The sequence below is a fragment of the Plectropomus leopardus genome, chromosome 7 (assembly GCF_026936395.1).
Source record: "Plectropomus leopardus strain MGB_pleo_1.0 chromosome 7, ASM2693639v1, whole genome shotgun sequence".
NCBI classification, from domain to species: Eukaryota; Metazoa; Chordata; class Actinopteri; order Perciformes; family Serranidae; genus Plectropomus; species Plectropomus leopardus.
In genome coordinates this window covers 23,159,502-23,175,326 of record NC_142182.1, presented here as the reverse complement: position 1 = coordinate 23,175,326, position 15,825 = coordinate 23,159,502, and the positions used below count along the sequence as shown (strand labels likewise).

The 15,825-nt window shown below is 38.6% G+C and overlaps 1 long non-coding RNA gene across 1 annotated transcript; it reads left to right on the top strand.

The window, feature by feature from the left end:
* The first annotated feature begins 180 nt into the window (after positions 1–180).
* Positions 181–12,977, top strand: LOC148189185 (uncharacterized). The gene is made up of 4 exons (XR_015776890.1): positions 181–317; positions 1,014–1,085; positions 11,391–11,733; positions 11,939–12,977. It is a non-coding gene; the product is annotated as an uncharacterized LOC148189185 (long non-coding RNA).
* The last annotated feature ends 2,848 nt before the right edge of the window (positions 12,978–15,825 follow it).

The window sequence follows — 15,825 nt, the reverse complement described above, 5'->3', positions numbered from 1 at the left end:
CGCACGCGGGGTACGCGTGGGACATGTCCCCCGCACTCCCCCTATCTGTGCCCTCTGTCCCCCATGGATCTGTCCCCTGCACTTTTCACAACCGTTCAAGCCATGTGTAACATGTGGTACCTCGTTTTTCCGAGCGGCCTTGAAACGCACCATGAATACGACATACACGCGATGTCTTGTTGTGATCACGTGACACAGTTGAGGCGCGCGGACAGCACTGCTTTGAACTGTCGGTTTTAGCTAAAGTACCACAAATAATGGACAGCAAACCCCTCAGCGAGACAAAAACCCTGCTCTCCTTCTCCAAAACACACCGTGTAAGTTGAGTAATGCTGTTGCCTGTTATAATATAATGTTAGCTAAATGATGTCAAATTAATTAGATGCCAATAAAGCTTGTTGAACAAGAACACTGACCTTACTGTTACCTGTGGCTGGCTAGCTAGCTTTGTGCTAGGAATAGACCCACTCCCCCTTTAATTTCTGCACAGAATTTGTGCGCACTGTTGCTTTGCACATATTTTTTTAATCTTTAATGCTACAATAGAAAGAGCAAGGAAGAAAAGGTTCACAGGTTTTACAGGCGAGGAGAGATTATATATATATATATATATATATATATATATATATATATATATATATATATATATACTTTATATCCTCACAGGTGAGGACAGATTATAACTAATGGCTATAGGGATTTGTATTTGTAGAATAAAAATGACTTAATGACTTAATCATCAAGATGGTGCCGCGGATGGCTGCCTCGGTACTTTGCTCTCTAGTACTCTGTGTGTTTTTGTGTTCTTGTATATATTCCCTATCTCTTCCTTTTTGTAAATACAATTACATGTCTATGTCTGTCTTTTTTTCTATTTTTCTTATCCCTAACTTATTTCCCTCCCCTGTACTGTGAGCATTGCCAACCCGGAAAAAATTCCTTGTTCCTCATTTGTTGAACTTGGCCAATAAACGTGATTCTGATTCTGATGACTTTGGTATTCATCTCCACAGCTATTTCAGAGCAGAGAGAAAGCAGGGCAGAGAGCAGGCTGCAGCACTGACCATCAGTCTGAGGCTCTACAGGTGAGGACAGATTATAACTGGCTAAAGACATGTTGTCTACAGGATAAGAGTGACTAATTTCCACAGCTGTTACTGAACTTTTCATATTGTCACTTAATTATCTGGCTTCTTACCCTGTAGATGCTTCAGGATCATTCTGTGTCAACTCAGCCAGAGCTTGGCAGCGCAAACTTTTGATCATTTTAAAGAACTTGAGTTGGTCCCAGGGTGCCATACTGTGGCTGTTTGTGGTTATTTGGTTCTTTAGCCGCTAAAGAGAGGTGCAATTGAATGTTAGAGGACGATAAATCACTCATTAAAAGCCGTCTTATTCCTGAACAATCTGTCCCCCTCACTTCTGAAATAATAGCTACTCCCCTGTTGCTGTACATGATGTTGAACGTCTCAGTTTTGATTAAACATATGCTAAAGGTGTTTAAACAAGGTTTTGTGTTGGAGTTGGAGTGTTTTGTGTTATATCCCAAATTCTAAATCCTGACAGAAAGATTTTCATTTTTATTGTAAATGCATATTGGGTCCAAATATCGGTTATCGGTCTCATTAACTACCAATAATCTGTATCGGTATCTGCCCTGAAAAACCAATATCAGTCGACCCCTACTGGTAGCATTAGGCTTTTTTTAGTGGGCCTGCCCAGTGGTAGAGTAACTCAAGTACCAATGTACAATTTTAAGTTACTTTTTTTTTAAACATAAGTTATATTTGTTGTGTTTTTTTCACGTAAACAAAACATGAGGAACAATTTTAAGGTAGTTGTACTTTACCTTTTACTTCTACTCCACTACATTTTAGAGGAAAATACTATACTATTTATTTCACTACATGTATTTGGCAGCTGTAGTATACGAGTTACTATTCAAATTAAGATTTTACATTAAAAACATTTGATTTGTTAACGATTTAAACAGTGCCTGGCACTGGTGTCGAAACACCTGTATTTCATGGCCTGAAAATGTCCCTGTCAGGCTGATAGTTGGTGTGTCAGGCCCCTACTCACCTATATCTTTGACGCTCATCAAAACTGATAACAGCCATTTAATGGCCTGATAACACCCAAAACTTGGAACGAAATGTTTCCAGTAAGTGGTTAAAGTCCAGCAGACACCTGTTCAGTCCTCACTCTTCACTCGGTGGACTCTTTACATCATGTTAAGCGCCAGCAGCTGTGAATGAAGCCCTTCATGTTCACTGTCATAAACACCCAATCTAGATGTGGATGGAAGACTCACAAGTGACCTTTGACCCACATCGTATTTCAGTCGTGTAGACACAATTGTTGCTCCACCTTATTACAAGCTTTTACTGAAATTGCGTGCTCCAGATCTCAGCTTCCCAAATTATTGCAGTTATTTTTAAAGGAAAGTTCACCCAAATGCTCACCCGGAGTGCAATCTGGTGCATCGAGTTTTGGTGTGATTTGCCAAGAAGACTGGAAGATATTGGCTGTGGTTCAACACAGAAGCCCACAAAGCAACTCAGTGTTATTTGATTAGTAGTGCTCAATAGCACAGATGCTCTTAGTAAGTCAGACCAGGCTGTGAACATTTTCTCTTTTCTGTCCAGACACTGACAGTTGGCAGATGTACTTTGTGAGATGGTACTTGTTAGATAAACTGTTTACAGTGTGATCTGTGAATGAATTATCACCACAGACTGTTATTGTTGCCGCAGCTAATATCTCCAAACCTCAGCTAATATCTCCAAACCTCAGCTAATATCTCCAAACCTCAGCTAATCGACAAAACTAGATAGAACTTCAGAAAAATAGGTTTAGTGTGCGTTTGGAGGTTAATTTACCTAAATGCTGTCTTTGTTTTTGTATTTTTGTTCACAAGATTGTGTTCTTGCATTTTCTGCCCACCTTGTTTTTTTTTTTAATTCACAAGTCACATTGCACCTTTTTGCACATCCAAAATTTCGTTGGGACTTGTAAAAACTTGATTTATTTCCTGGTTTGTCGATGCTGTTTTCCGGAGGTGAGCAGCTGGACTGAAAACTGAATCAACAAAATATCTTTTATAATGATTCCCATCAGCAAAGTTTCTCCATGTATTCTGCCTTCATGTATTGTTGATGTTTCATTGTATTTTATGAGGTATTCAAAAAATACCATCAGTACTGTATACTTTTGCTGCTTAGCCAGCTGGACAATGAATTGACATCTGGTGTCCATCAGAGGGAGACAGAGTAATTCACAAAAATGTCTCAGATGTTTATTTATTTATTATTTTTGTTGATTTTTTTTTTTTTAAAGAGGCTCAAGCTGATCTTGAAGAAATAGACATATGAATATGAGTAAAGAGATGTAATTTAAGAAACATGTTTCTGTTTATTTGAAGCTGTCCAAAAAACTCTGTGTGTATCATTTTAAAAAATCTAAACTCTCACATAGTTTTTCTTCAACATTTGACTATATTGTGGTCACCATATTTTGTCATCATTTTATGGTAAGAAAACTGGGTATTTTTTATTAAGACGCTGGGACATTTCTAGCTGTGTTTTTGGTGACAAAATCAGATTTTTTTTTTAACAGTAAGTGATGTTTCCATCCATGTTTGTGGCAACAGAATTGTTTTGGTTTGTGACAGCAACATTGCATATTTTTTAAAGAGACATTACCACATTTCCAGCCGTGTTTGTGTCTACAAAACCAAATATTTTGTAATGAGACGTTGAAACTTTTCAAGCCACATTTGTGGTAATGTTTGTGTTGAGAAACCACATTTTTTGTGGTTTTTTTGCAAGATGTAGGGAGATTTCCAGCTGTGTTTTTGGTGACAAAGTGGCGGATTTCAAGATAAAACATGATGTTTTCCTAACCTTAAGTGTTTTTTTGTGCCCAAATCTAACAACGGTGTTGTCACAACACAAAATTTAGAATTGAAACATTAAGTTTCTACACATTCGCTACATGTGAACTACACAGATTTAACATATGATCGGCTCAAATGTAGCATATCCATTGTTCACAGAAACGTACGATGCCAACATTTAGCTGTTGTGGCGACTGGATTTAATACCTACAAACAGAGAAGGGCTTTGCTAATGCAATAGTGTTTTTGTTTCTCTGATTGATGTTTAGAGTATAAAGGTTGGACTCTGATCCCACCCGTCTCCCTCAGGTGCTAAACTTAGTTCATACATTTAGGAGCAGGAAGAGTAAAGCTCTGTCAGGCCTGCAGGCTGTTAGAAAAGTCACAAGCTCTCTTATGGAGCCCAGCCATGCATTATTCACCCCACATCTACATAAGACACAATGGGGCGAACAGTGCCAGACATGTGTACAGCTTAGCTGTGTATGCACATCTAGTGCACAGCGTGTTTCTCTGAATTCCTTTGCCACCTGAGGTTTTTGCTGCTCTGCCAACGGGTGTGTTGACGCAATACGGACGAGGGCAAAGACCCTCAGACTCTGAATTCCTGAAAGCCTTCGTTACCCATTACAACAAGAGCGGGGGAGAGAGAGACTGCCAGATAAAGAATGATATTGTTTCTGTGCACATTTGTCTTTTTACCCCTCTCTCTCTATCTGAGGGCTCTGTTTGCTGAAGGCTTGAAGCCAAACCAGGCTTTGTGGTATTGTTAAATAAACACAGGTTGGATTAGCCATGAATTATTTCAGAATTCCTTCACCATGATGAAATAGTTTTGCGTAATGTGGCACTCCAACAAATAATGATTAAAAGATTTATATTGCAATTATTGCTTCCCTTTGTGGTAAACTGGCAACAATTTGGATAAAAGTGGTGATCACATGAACTCATTTTAGCTGTATCGCCAGAAGTGCTAAACGGCCCAAGAGTATGATTTAACAGTAACATTGTTCGGTGCACAGCAGACCCACAATACATGGTACATGCAAGTAATCATTTTCAAATGATTATTGGTTTGTGGTGCTTGCTTTGCAAAACAGGTGGAGTTTGTAAAATAACTATCAGTGTATATGGTCAATAACAATTTTCTATTTTTTCTCAGCAGACATTGCAGGTGTAAATTTATGCAATGTCTCGTTTTTCATCTCCTGAAAATACAAAAATGCTGTTAATTTAAAAATATATCATGGCAAAAGAAAATAGTTGACAAGTGAAGCTATTACACCAACACACACACACCCACATCCTACTGTGAAAAGTAGACTGGGCAAGCTTTTTATGTAAAACACATCTAAATCACAAAGGCAAATTGCAGGAAAACATCCCGTTCCCACTGCCCCTGCAGATTAACCCTGTTCACCACAATGAAATTCTGGCAAGAGTTTGGATGTTTCCCTGCCAACAGGAAGCGACTATTTACAATTTAAAATTTAAAAACAAAATGTGAGCCTTGCCCAGTATGTGAGTGTTCTGTGCAGAGGAGCATGGACCAAACAGCCTTTTCCACCGGACTCACAAACTCCTTCATTCATGTTTAGCAGACTGCAGACTTTCCACAAGGGGGAGATGGTCAGTGACTGAGTGAGAGCAGTTCTATACTTAATGACCTTGTGGCTCTAATACACCAAAATATCAGTTTATGGTGGTTTTTAGACCCTTCACCAATAGATATTTCTCAGAAGAAACAACCATCTAGATCAGCTAGATCTAACAATTCTGCAATTTAAGGGTCACTGGTATTTTTCAATCTGGACCCTATTTGTATTTTTCCATGTTTTTGTGTCTATGACTAATTGGAACAACATTTTTTTTTAAGAATGGTCCGGTTTATTTAAGCAGAGTCTTCTGGGCTTAGCAATAGTAATTTTGGGGCTGTTTCTGGTAAACAAAATGGATTCTTGTCTGCAGCAAAAACGCTGATCTTTGTAGAGATACCTCCTTAATGTTATCCAACATTTACTCTAATAATCTGAGTGTGTCAGTGGCAAAAATAAGCACTTTTAGCGGACATAAATTGACGATGCAATATTTTCCTGAGTAGCTACTTTGCAGTATGTTTTGCAGCACTCTTTCCAAATACTGGACTACTTTCAAAAATTGTTGTCTGCATTAGGGTCCAGGTCTTAAAATACAAAGCTTACCTTTAATGGTAAATTATCATTAGCCCCCATGTTATCACGTCCATTGTTTTTTTTCCTATTTAGCACCAATCAAAGGACTTAATCCAACAACAAAAACACAGTCATAACACACATTTTCTGTAGTTGGCACAATTTGATAAATCAGTTATTAAAATTGCACAAACTGGTAATTTTTTGCTTGTAGGTGGTGCAGGTTGGACTGGAAGTGCAGGTCTGGAATTAAATGTTGAAATGTTTTGGTGCTGCCACTGCACAGCTGAATGACATTGACTGAATGTATCAGCATCAGGTGTTTCTGTGTAACCTTGTTGGTATAATGCAAAGAAAAATTGTGCTGCTTTAGCGTCCTTTGTGTTCTTTTTTGCATTGACATCTCAAAATCTAATTTTCACTTGCCTTTTAAGACATCAAATATATGTATTGCAAACAAGTTTGGACCATAACCTGTATCTCCAAGTGAGGTTGAAAGACCCCAAAATGTCTCTGCAATGGCCTCAGAGGGTTCACAGTTTAATGACGAATGCTTTAATTCATGTAGGCTTATACTTTTTGGCATTTTGCCTCAAGTTTGCATTTTTTTTCAGCATACCCCTCTGTCACCCTTTTCTTGTGACTATTTTCAGGCAAAAAATCCAACCATACAGCAAGAAGTGGTAAATGTGTCAGGTCCCTAACCACCTATTTTTCTGTCCTCTGGCTCTGTGTAGAAAGAGGCATCAGTGTTTGCGATGGGTGGGGGGCTAAATCCTCCCTCCTGAATCCTGTTCCTTGTCTCTGTTTTGTGTGTTTGCTTTCTCTTTGTTTTCTTCAGTGTCTTTCAGCAGCTACACACACACACACACACACACACACACACACACACACACACACACACACACACACACACACACACACAACTCAAGACTCTGGATGTCCTGGTGGTTGTTGTTTCCCTGCAGCATCAGTGAAACAGGGAAGGAATCAAACTGCTGCTATTGGCATGCTTTGATAAGAAATAACACTGGCTGAATACAAGGACAAACACAGCTAACATGTCTACAGGAAAATAAATATGTCAGCATTGATGGAAAACAGTACAATAAAATGAATGAAATGTGAAATGAAATTCAGCATCACTGCATGATTGAGACAGATCCAGGAGAAGTGAGTGTGGCAATCAGTGAGAGAGTGTATTTGTTTTGTGAGTGTGTCTCATGTCAAAGGAGGAAAGAAAGGAAAGGGGCAGAATGACAGAGAGAGAGAGACGATGTAGAATCTAGGACTTCTATCTGTGTGGTTTATCTCACAGGATCTAATATAAATTGATTTTGTTGAGATGTGAATATTAAACATTCATCAAAAGTGTGCATGTACCTGCATATATACCCAAATATTATTTAAACCTGCTCTAATCAATATGTTATAACAACAATGGATCAGATGATTTTGTAGAAGGTGTCGCTTGTAGTAATGAAACCACAGAACAATCACCCAGCTCTGCAGTTCTCCTCCAGTCTTACAGAACCAGCAGGCTGCTGATTTCAGTGAAAAAGCGCTGATAAACCCACTATATGCTTTATGTTCAGCACTAAATGGCAGACAGACACAGTTAGAGACTAGCTATAGTGGAGCATTTAGCACATAAGGAGACAAATATTTACATTAAAGGGCTTGTGAAGACCAAAATAGACCTTAAAGATGGTGAATATTGGACTTACATCAATCAGGTGAACACAAACATAACTCTAACTTAATTACCTTATAAACAACCTCATAATTTCATAAAATGATATGTCAAAGATGTGTTTATAGCTTGGTTACACTGCCCCCAAGTGGCCACATAAAAAACTATTAAATGCAGAATGAAGTATATTTTATTGTCTTGTAATTATGCTTAAGGACCCAATATTTTCTTATATATTTACCAGTTTAATTATTTTCACATAATCTTTAAAGATAAGTGCATGATTAACAGGAAATTGAAAACCCAACAGGAAAATAAATATCAGAAGACCTTCACGTTTAGCTGTTGTGTTGTTTTTGTCTGTATGTAAGGCCTATTATTTCAGAGTCATAGCATGTTGCAGTCCAGAGTTCAAAATGTTTAAAGAGTAACTTAACAACCCCATGAAAATCTCGTCCTGTCTGCCTCCCTGTAGTTTAACTTTTTGACCTTGCTGCAGTGATGTATAGGTGTACTGCGGGACCCTATGACATCACTGTCAGGTGTGGTTACAGTTGCAACAGTCGTAATCACACCAGTAGTGATTGCTCTTTAAATTTAGATCACAGGATGTACCTTTAAACCCCTGAAGTCATCTTATATGATCTCAAAGTACTCTATTATTTTTAGAATATTCTCAGAGGTCTGCACTGTACTTACTTTACACGGTCTCTACTTTGATACCATTGAGCTCTCCGACCAGCTCTCCCGTGTGATTGTACCCATTTCAGAAGCTTCGTAATCCAGCGAGGAGCAACAGTGTTCCTTTAGAGACTTAATAACAATGTCAATGAATGTCCTCTGTCATTATTTATCCATTTATTTGTGTTGCTATTGTGATTTTAGGTTTTGAGTTATATTGTGAAATTTGTTTTGGGGGTTTTCTGTTTGTGTTTTCCTTGTTTTTTGTTACTCATTCTCTGTTTCCTGTTTTATTTTGTATTATCAGTCATTATGTGTCATGTCTGTTTTTCTTGCTGTCTTTGTATGTTTCCCTGGTTAGTTTCGCCTGTCTTGTATCAGTCTCGTTTGTCCTCCCTTGCTAGTCTTCGCTGGCAACTTGTTCTGTTTTAGTCTCATTTGTGCCACCCTTGTGTTGTCTGCCACACCTTTGTTTATTAGCCAGTCCCTGTGTTTCCCTCTTGTTCCCTGTGCCCACCTACCTCAGCTGTGTGTCGTCATCCAGATTAGTTCTCTCTGTGTGTTTCCCTTTGTTCCCTGTCAGTTTGTCTATTATCCTGCTGTTATCCTCTCTGTGATCCTACGTGTATTGTTAGCTCCTGTCTTCACCCGAGTTCTTGTGATCCTGTTTGGTTTCTCAGCATCAAAGCTCGCTTTTTGTTTTAATACCTGGCTGCTTGTTGTCTTCTGCATTTGGGTCCTCATCTTGACCTCACCCGTGGCAATTGTTGTCGTTAGCCGTTAGCTTGAACCAACTAAGGGCAAGAATCTATCCCATGTTGCATCAGTCTGAGTCTGTCAAAAAGTCAGAGCCTGTGTTGCAGACTGGGCATGCGTGTGTAACAGCGCTGATCCCAGAGGCCATGCACAATGGAATATCATGACATTTACTCCATCCTAGTAACAGCAGATCTCCGCTGCTTGTGTGACGACCAAAATAATGATTATGCTTTGCGCACTTGGGTAGTATTGTAAGGCAGAAGTCCACAGCATGCTGAGCAATAAATGGATATACAGTTGTCGCTCAGTTTTTACTCGCTTTATTTGGCTACTTGACTGGGAAATAGACAAGGAGGTATGAAAGAAGAGAAGTCACAGTCTCAAATGACGTCACACAATTGCCAGCGAACCAGTGAGGCCATGTAACTGCAGACCAGATTTCACTACGCATGTGCGGTACCACAATGGTGTGACATTGATTGAGACTGACTTCTTCTCTTCCACTATCAGAAGAAAAGGAGCCTTGTGGCATCCTTGTATGGATGCAGGACCTGTGGTCATTGCAGGACAGTCCAAGCAGACGAATCTCTGGAAGTGCAGAGAGTGAGATGTTACCCCCTGTGCTATTGCAAACAGGAACTGCTTTCAGGAATGGCACGACTGACTTTTATTTACTATTATGTTATGTGATGTGAGGAAATATCTTTAAGATTTCATGTCTGTTTGTGTTTTTCTCATGTATTTATGGTTATATAACTATTTATACATTCATGAGACATTATGTTGCCATGCATATTCTGATAGCCCAGTTTGTCCTGAACAAAAGGTGCATTTAACATGATTGTGTATTTCAGATCTGCAGCCTGTGTGTAAGTTCAGCATTAGGACAGCAGGCACCTGAACACACACACACACACACACACACACACACACACACACACACACACACACACACACACACACACACACACACACACACACACACACACACACGCTCATTTCAGTTATTAGCTTTGATTTACTGATCAGTGATATCATAACTTGGCTGCAAAGGTCTTCATTGTTCTTTCTCCTTTGTGAGCACTTTATCTTTTCACACTAATACACTCCAAATGGCAGCAAAATCCCCTGAGCTTTCAGTGGCGCGGCTGTGTGTGTTGACCTCTACCCACCCTTCTCCTTCTGCCTCGTCAGGGGTTTCTTCTGTTGATGTTGAGGTGCCTCCAAACTAAGTGCTGCCAACTAAATCCAAACAAGGCGGAGAGGAAATCAAACAAAAGTCACCAGATGTGAAAAATTATGCTCAGCTCTGGTAAAGTTCGTGTTTTAAATTAATGCTCAAATTAAGCCCGATGACAAGGGTGTCAGGAAATCTGGTGGAGTTGAAAGTGAGAAATGATTACATAACAAAGAAATCACAAAAAGCCATGGGAAGGTCAACATGCTGTAGAAAATGGATGCTTGTGTATCTTTCCATTAAAATCATATGCTACAGGGAGTGGCAGATGAAAAACAGCACGATGAACATAAACACTCTTTCTGATCTTCGTGCTGTGTTCCACCCTTTTGGAAATTACTGTTTTTGGCGAGGAAATTCCTTCCGACTGTGAACTTAACAACATACCAGGTCAAGTGTTTTTGTTCCAAGTGTGGATTTAAAAATAATAGGTCTGCATGGCAGACGTGTCAGGATGTTGTCAGGTTGTTGTCATGAGCACGCCACCACACGTCTCCTGGATGTGGAGTTACTTTGGAAAACGAAATTCCAATGAGCTCAGACTTCCTGACGAGTGACTCAGAGCAAACTGTGTCTGACAGTTGACAGAGGCTCTCGTTTATTTGAGTGAGCTGCATGTTTGCCGCATGTAAACATTACAGCCTGACTGACATACCAGCAGGCTGATAGTATATTGGCTTATCACATGTTGACAAATACAAATTGAAGTACTTAAACGTTGTGGTAGTTCTTTATATCACAGATCTGTAATTAACTTTTAAAGCTGCAGTAGGCATTTTCTGGAAAAGCCCTCTCTGTCCTAAGCCCCTCCCACAAGACAATGCACACACGTCATACAGTAACACAGTGTCTCCCATACATTGATTTATTTAATCTTTTTTCATTATAGAGTTGCTCGTACCTCATTTTCTCAGCCCCTTCTCGTTCTGCTCTCTCTCTTTGTTTTATCAGGCCAAACACAGGATGAGAATTAGCCGGCTAACCGCCCCATGATCCCTCCGCCCTGCTGGGAGGAGGGCAGACAGCAGCTCTGGAGATGGACCCTTGTTCGAAGGCTGTAGCGTCTCAGGTTTTCACATCGCAAACCCCCCAGTGCTTGGTGTCGCAGAGAGCTGGTGGCTAGCAGCAGCATCAAGTCTCATCTGTGTAACTGCAGCAACAGAAAGTTTGCTGATCTGGCTGGTTGTCAGGGCTGTCCTGTCCCCCGGCATGTGGATTGGCCCTGTCTGAATGTGGGTTGCTGTGGCCGCTGACTGGGTGTCCTTCTCTGGAGCCACTGTCCACTCTCCTCCAGGTGAGGTGGTGTGTAGAGGTGGGCAGTGAGGCAGAGGACACACTGTGATTTTTAGACTATGACTTGAACCAGAATTAGCTGCAGCTGTGAGTCTTTGTTTACAGTTAGAAAGCTAAACTATTAACAACATTTTCTGCATCTCTGAAATGCTTAACTGATGTTTTGTTAAATTTATTTAGTCTGTCTTCCTTTTTTTTTTTTGCAGTGTAGGCACTTGCTGCCAGTGCTGGAATAGCAACTCTCTCTGCACAGTTCTCTGCTATTGAATCAGACAAGACAAAATGGACATACACTGTCTTTGCATTTGTAGGACAGCCAACAGGAACGTCCTCTCTCTGAAATGACGTGATTGGCCGAAGTCTTCTGTCACAGAAGTCTAGTTTCTCTCAGTCCTCTTGAATAGCTGAATATGCTGAAAGGTTATTATGGGAGTTTTGCCCAATGACGCCAAAATAAAACTGCCAACCCTAGCTTTAATTACACCAACTTTGAAATGTTATCAACCCATTAATTGCACGTTATCAGTGGTTATCATTTCCATAATTTTGCTTCAGAAGGGCCAATCTACCCTCTGAAGTTTCCTGGAAAGAACAATGTGATTTAGTACTAATTATAAGGTAAAAAAAAAAACCTCTGCAGGGACAGTGCTCAGTTGGTAGACTTCAAATTAACTGTTAATGAAATGTCCATAATCAGTGTACAGGAGGTCACCAGAATGTGCAAAAATACCTACTTGTCTACAGGCAAAAATGGAGTTAATCATATGTAGGAGAAAGGAGTGGAGCAGCTCTGTCCAGGAATCTGTCTGAGAATAAACAAGTGCCTATAAAATAAAGTAACCAAATCCAAACTAAAAGAACGCTTGTCCACATTCTCCATGGTGAGTATAACGTAGTTATTTCAAGGAACCCTCACACATAGGAAAGTTGTCTATTGAAAGAAATGGTAGGCGTCGTGATAATTGGATTTCAAGCATTTTTTCCCCGTTTGTTCAATTATTTATTTTGACAGCAGTCAGTAGAAATGTAACCGTAAATAAGGGGAGTATGAAAAGGGATGAAATGCAGCAAAGTTCCTCTAACTCAAACATTGCTGTCACATGACCTTAGAGACATCAGGACACCTCAATAGTAAAATGTATCTTGATAACAAAATATTATCAGTTGTTAAACACTTTGAAGCCCAGATAGACGTCAGTTTTCTTGTGCTGCATTCAGAGGTCTTTCACAAGCTATTTCATCCTTTGGAAGCTGAAAGCAAAATTGAAAAATCTATTTCAAAAACACGGCAAAGAAAGGCAATGGGCAACTTGGCAAGAAGTGACTCACAAATTGCAATAAATTAATAAAAGGTGACAAGAAAATCACCTGAACAATTAGTTTTAAAAAAGAGGTGAGGATGAAAAAAAACAGGAAAAGTGTCCAGATAACTATATTTATAATTATTATAATATATATTTAAGTTATGTTACAGAAAATATATAATGAAATACATGAAATAATAATGTTTTTTTCAGGGGGCTTTAAGAAAAACTTTCAAAATAAATTTCAGGTAATTTTCTTTTTTACATTTTTTTTGTTGTTTTGTTAAGTTGCTTGTTGGCTTCTTCCTATGTTTTTGAAAAAAAAAAAACAACAAAACAAAAACAAGCCAATTTGCTCAGATTTCAAAGTGTTAATATCCAAAAATGAATCAGTACAGTTAGTATTTTTTATGAGTGTCAGCCTCAAAAGTTCAGTATCAGTTGGATTTAGTAAACATGAAAGCCTAATAAAAGTCCTGAGAGCTTATTTTGTGTCTATCTGTATACTCATGGGCTTACCACTGATGCTGCAACTAAATGAAGGGTCAAACTAAATGCAGGCTGATTTGTATGAGAGTTTAAGTGTGTGTAGAGTAATTAAAATCAAAGCTTTTCTTAATGAGATTCCTAATTGGATGAAGGAAGTCTTTAATCTCTTAATCAGCCTCTTCCCAGTTAAATCACCTAAATGAAAAGGTGGAACACTTTTTAGAGAGCCTAAAATCAGCACTTTTTTTCACTCATGCTCTACAATTATTGCCGTGAGAAAGACTGGCAGAGCAGCTCCTCTCCTCCTCTCTCCTCTCACTGTAGATGCCTGCTGTGTGATGCCTTTAAGTACTAACAAAAACATCATAACTACGAATGACTCACAATAAAAGCCCCTTAAATATAACACAAGGCAAGCCTGGGTTTCCACTGATATCAGAGTTGTGGAAATGTAACGTGGTGAATTTCAATATAATGTGTTACCGTGTTTCACCGATAGACATGAAAACCCTCAAGAAATTTTGTCAGTTAGGTGTATTTACTGCAGCCTACACCTGTGCTACCACACAGTGACTGAATACAGACATGCATTCATCCATTGTAGAAAAAGAAAGCACAACATAATTTTAATGGTATCAATTAAATTTTAAAACGCAGTTGTACTAAGAGAACCAAATACAAAGTAATCAAATTGAATTAACTCTCTTCTGAATATATACGCAAATAAAGCAGAGTTACAGGTGTCTAAACCAAGTTAAACAGGCATGACAAGATGTGAAAACTGTGATGACAGAGCAAGCTAATTTTGGCAGTGAAGCTACAGACTGTATGATAAATGAAAAACTTGTTCTTCCACCTGAGTAGTTTATGAAGGTTTGGTGGCAAATCAACAACTTACTACTCCATGTGCACAGACAGCGAATCTGAGATCATGCAGTATTTTTCTCACGTTATCACATAAACACCCTCCCGTACACACCTTCTTTACCTGCATGTGGAAAATGAACATTATACTAGGACCAATATAAAGAACTATAGATTTGCATGAGCGTTGCCTTTGGGCAAATTTGTCTTTATTAGATAATGGGCAGTGAACTGACAGGAGATGAGAAAAAAAGAGAGATGAGGGATGACGTGCAGCAAAGATCCTTGACTGGGCTTGAACTGGGTGAGTTGCAACGATGGTCAGCATGTTAATCCACCAGTTTGCCCCTATTATCAAATTTTCTTGCTTTTTTATTCATGTTGCCTCACATAACTACGGCAGTAGCACAGATTTTAGACATGCTGAGACCACAAGTGTAAATCCTCAGGCAGATTCTTACCCCCGTAAGGAATTATTCACCAGCTATCAACTAAATTTTGTGCATATTAACAAGTATATAAAGAAAAAAAAGTGAATTTACCTGTTCATTTAGATTTTCTTTCATTTTTTTTTTTTCTATGTAATTGTGATGGGATGTTACTCCCCCCCTAAAAACAAACACATTTAGACTAGAACAGATTCAAATCAGTCTAAAAAGACTGCATGTGCAGTATGTGTTAAAACTATAAATATAGACTCATCTTTATGTCATCATAATTTACTAAATTTGCAGGACTATTACTGAGGAAGTGACCTCTGTGACCTTAATGGTAGCTTCAGCCCCGTCAGTTCACCAAGCGTGTAATGCTTTTAACTGTCACAGAACGATATTGACTGAACTTTATCATCATTTTTGATGATGATAAAGAAAAATGTACTGTCTTATCTTATGATTAGAGTTGTGGTGAAAATGTAAAATCTGTGCATTTGCTGTTGGTGAACATGATTTTCATATTCTGCTGTTGACAAATCTTCATTCACTAAGGGACTGTTCTTTCATTATCGGGGTAGAAAGGGAGGATCAGTGGGGTACTACTTTGTTTTTTTTTTTTTTTTTGTTTTTTTTTTTTAAATATATCATGACTCTCACAAAAGCTATTTTTTCTTGAGCCCCCATGAGTGACTGTGGAAAATGCATGACCCTTCTTCTACCATTAATAACCATATTTTGCAGTTTCTGGCTATGATAAATATTGCGGTTTTGAAGATTTTTAAAGAAAATGTGCCTTTCAAACCCACTTACAGGTTTGAGGATATTTGAAATAAATATATTTAAAGTTGAATATTCTTCCTCTTATCGCAATCAAAAAGCATAATGCTCTCCATAGAGCTCAAAGAATATACATATATATGTGTGTATATATATATATATATATATATACACACACACACACACATATATATATATATATATATATATATATATATATATATA